Genomic DNA, 4,599 nt, shown 5'->3' with positions numbered 1-4,599 from the left:
CAATCCGTATAAACAGTAATTAACCAAAAGGTTTCCCAATACCCGGGAAGGAAAAGTAAGTTTTGTTCCCAATAACTAGGGAAGGTATGTAAATGGTATCCCCTTTTACCAGGGGATAGGGTTGTTAGTCTCGTGTCCCAAACCACCGGGACGCATGCTTTTAAGTTGTGAACTCACCTTGGGTTGCTCGGTAGGTTTAGGTTACTTGTCAATCACGTTGGTCACCACGTCCTAACATGGTTACCGGTATATGTCAGGTTCGGTATTCAAGCATTCACGTAAAACACATACTGGCACGTAACAAGCATATAAGTAAACAGTGGGTCACTGGGCCGGCCTAAGTAATTAAGCAGTCAACAGCAACACATAATCCAGTCAACCGATAGTCCAAGTTAAACACATATGGGCCCAGTAACCAAAATGGACAGCCCACTCGCAACTAACTGGTCTCGAGTCGCAACCAGGTGGTTGCGGCTTGTCACGTTATGGTTGCGAGTCGCAACCGTGGTCTCGAGTTGTCATGCTGTGGTTGCGAGTCGCAACGGCGTGGTCTCGAGTCGCAATCTCGAGGTTTCGACTTGTCATGCTTTGGTTGCGAGTCGCAACCGTGCGGTTTCGAGTCGGAATGCTGTCGTTGCGAGTCGTAATCTGTCACTTTCATATACACGTGATGATGCAGAAAGGACAGTCCAAATTGTACACATAAACTCAGACCCAGATTAGGAAACTACCAATAAGATTTCTACAAACACTTTTCCTCATTTGACCATTAAACCATATAGATCAAACTTTGCCATTTTAAATCTTCAAACCATCTTCAACTAGTTCATCAAGTTCATAGTTTCTAGGGTTTTCACCTTAACAAAATCATACATTTACTTGCACCAAAACTCACATATTACAACAAGATTGTTATTGCAAGAACAAAGAACATACAATATATATATATATATATATATATATCCGAAACTTATGTTTAACAACATCATCTTAGCAAGAACTTTAAAGCATAGTATAGTTGGCCATGAACACTTGTAAACTACCATTATCAAGTCATTTTCAAACATGTCATCATATATATTCAATCTTTACAAAACAACCTAAAGATCATGCATAAAATTACTAACAAAACATTTTTCTAGTTTATTAATCACACATAATTTCTATGCACAAAAGATAACACAAAAGGTAGTACTAACCGGTTATGAAAGGAGGAGCCGAAAACAAAGAAAAGAGAACCAAGAAGATGGAGTGTCCGAGTGATAGTCTTGACCGAGTTTCTTGTCCGGGATCCTTGAGCTTGAACCGAAAATTGGAGGAGATGGTAATGTTGTTTGAGGGTTTCTAGTTGAGAGAAAATAGGAGGAGTGTGTGTTTGTGTGTTGTAACAAATGAGGGAAAGTGAGGAGAAGGTGGGATATATATACATGGGGTGTTTCGGGTTGGGCTTGGGGGTTTCGACCCAAACCGGTTACGGCCCAAAGGCCCACTCGCAACCGCCCGGTTGCGAGTCATGGTCTCGGGTCGTGGTTTCGGCTCTCATATAAATATATATATATACAATACATACATACATCACATATCATGCAAAAATCACGTTTCCATTTAATAATATTTATATACACACGAAATATTACAAGGTGATCGTTCGGAAAAACCTCGAGTGTCACATTATCCCCAAGTTTTAAGAACTTTCGTCCCGAAAGTTGAAGCAGCCACTGCCAAGCTAGCGTGTTTCAACGGGGTGTCACATCATCCCCCCGTTAGTTTGGAATTTCGTCCCGAAATTCGGTTGTAGCTTCAGTGCTGGGGTTTTCGTTTGGGAATAACTGGGGATACTTGGACTTCATCTGGTCCTCCCGCTCCCAGGTAAACTCTGGGCCGCGCCGTGAGTTCCAACGAACTCGCACAAGGGGTATCTGGCTACGTTTGAGGGTTTTGATTTCTCGATCCGTGATCTCAATCGGTTCCTCAGTAAAGTGTAGCTGTTCATCAATAGTCAGTTCCTTAAAAGGAATTACAAGTGTCTCATCCGACAAACACTTCTTCAGGTTAGCTACGTGAAAAACGTTGTGCACTGCACTCAGCTCTGCAGGCAGGTTTAATCTATAAGCAACCTTACCGATTTTCTCGGTAATTTCGAATGGTCCAACATACCGTGGATTCAGCTTGCCTCGTTTACCGAAACGAACCACACCCTTCCAGGGTGAGACTTTAAGTAGAACCCGGTCCCCGACCTGGAATTCTAACGGTTTCCTACGCTTGTCAGCGTAGCTTTTCTGACGGTCACGAGCTGCCGCCATGCGTTGCCTGATCTGGGAAATCTTTTCCGTTGTATCTACCACTAGTTCCGGGCCTGTGAGTTGACTATCACCAACTTCCGCCCAGCAGAGAGGTGATCGGCATTTACGACCGTACAATGCCTCAAAAGGTGCCGCCTGAATGCTAGTGTGGTAGCTGTTGTTGTAGGAGAATTCCACCAACGGTAGATGCTTCTCCCAGTTCTTGCCAAAATCGATCACACATGCTCTAAGCATGTCTTCCAAGGTTTGGATGGTGCGTTCAGACTGCCCATCCGTTTGCGGGTGATAAGCGGTGCTCATGTCCAAACGTGAGCCAAAGGATTTGTGCATAGCTTGCCACAACTCGGAAGTAAAACGAGCATCTCGGTCGGAAATAATAGAAGTTGGCACCCCGTGCCTGGAGACTACTTCCTTCAAATAGATTTCTGCTAAGGTAGAAAACTTGTCCGTTTCCCTAATGGCCAAAAAGTGTGCAGACTTAGTCAATCGATCTACTATCACCCAAATAGTATCATTCCCGCGTTGAGATCTAGGTAGCCCTGTAACAAAATCCATGGAAATTTGCTCCCATTTCCATTTCGGGATTTCCGGTTGTTGTAGTAGGCCTGCTGGTTTCTGATACTCGATCTTGACTCTTGCGCAGGTCAAACATTTGCCAACATAGGCTGCTATGTGGGCTTTCATGCCAGGCCACCAGTAAGTGGTCCTTAAGTCGTGGTACATCTTATCTGCACCAGGATGTACTGAATAACGGGACTTATGGGCTTCGTCCATTACAAGCTCTCGTAGATCTCCGTAAAGTGGGACCCAAATGCGCCCTGCCACATAGTAGGCGCCGTCCTCTTTCTGTTCTAGTTGCTGTCTCGATCCTCGCAGGGACTCAGCCCTGATGTTTTCTGGTTTCAAAGCTTCAACCTGAGCGTTTCGAATCTGGGTAGGAAGACTAGACTGGATGGTAAGTTGTAATGCTCGCACGCGCCGTGGTATAGTGTCTTTCCGGCTGAGGGCGTCTGCCACAACATTGGCCTTGCCCGGATGGTACTTGATGGCGCATTCGTAATCATTCAGAAGTTCAACCCATCGACGTTGACGCATGTTTAATTCCTTCTGCTTGAAGATATGCTCGAGACTCCTGTGATCGGTGTAAATGGTGCACTTGGTACCGTACAGGTAATGTCTCCATATCTTAAGCGCAAATATCACTGCTCCCAGTTCTAAGTCGTGTGTAGTGTAATTCCTTTCGTGCGTCTTAAGTTGTCGAGAGGCGTAAGCAATAACTTTCTCGCGTTGCATCAACACGCAACCGAGCCCATGAATAGACGCATCGCAGTAAACCACAAAGTCGTCCGTTCCTTCAGGTAACGAGAGAATAGGAGTACTGCAGAGGTTATCTTTAAGCCTCTGAAAAGCAGATTCCTGTGCTTCATTCCACTTGTAGGTGACGCCTTTCTGAGTGAGTGTAGTGAGGGGTTGAGCGATCTTTGAGAATCCCTGAATAAATCTGCGGTAGTAACCTGCCAATCCCAAGAATTGGCGAACTTCAGTCGGAGTCTTAGGGGTAGGCCAATTCTTTATAGAGTCGATCTTAGCTGGGTCGACGTGGATTCCATCCTTGTTAACCACGTGCCCAAGGAAATGGACTTCTCGAAGCCAGAAGTCGCATTTCGAGAACTTGGCGTACAGTTGCTCATTGCGAAGGAGTTCGAGGATAAGGCGTAGGTGCTGTTCATGCTCTTCCTGACTTTTCGAGTAGATCAAGATGTCGTCTATAAACACGATCACGAACTTGTCGAGGTAGGGTTTGCATACTCGGTTCATAAGATCCATGAACACTGCAGGGGCGTTGGTCATTCCAAAGGGCATAACGAGGAATTCATAATGACCATAACGAGTTCTGAATGCAGTTTTGGGAATGTCTTCACTACGGACCCTTAACTGATGGTAGCCTGATCGCAGGTCAATCTTGGAATAGTAGCTCGATCCTTGCAGTTGGTCAAACAAATCGTCGATTCGCGGGAGGGGGTAACGATTCTTGATGGTAACCTTGTTCAACTCACGATAATCAATGCACATTCGGAACGTGCCATCCTTCTTCTTAACAAAGAGTACCGGTGCTCCCCAGGGTGATGAACTAGGACGGATAAATCCTTTATCCAAAAGTTCCTGTAGTTGAGTCGAGAGTTCCTTCAGTTCTGCGGGGGCTAGTCGATATGGTGCACGAGCTATAGGCGCTGCTCCGGGAGCTAGCTCGATTTGGAATTCAACCTGACGATGGGGAGGGAGTCCAGGTAGTTTC

Source organism: Helianthus annuus, chromosome 16 (genome assembly GCF_002127325.2).
Source record: "Helianthus annuus cultivar XRQ/B chromosome 16, HanXRQr2.0-SUNRISE, whole genome shotgun sequence".
In the NCBI taxonomy this organism is placed as follows: domain Eukaryota; kingdom Viridiplantae; phylum Streptophyta; class Magnoliopsida; order Asterales; family Asteraceae; genus Helianthus; species Helianthus annuus.
Note: the sequence above shows the minus strand (reverse complement) of the source record.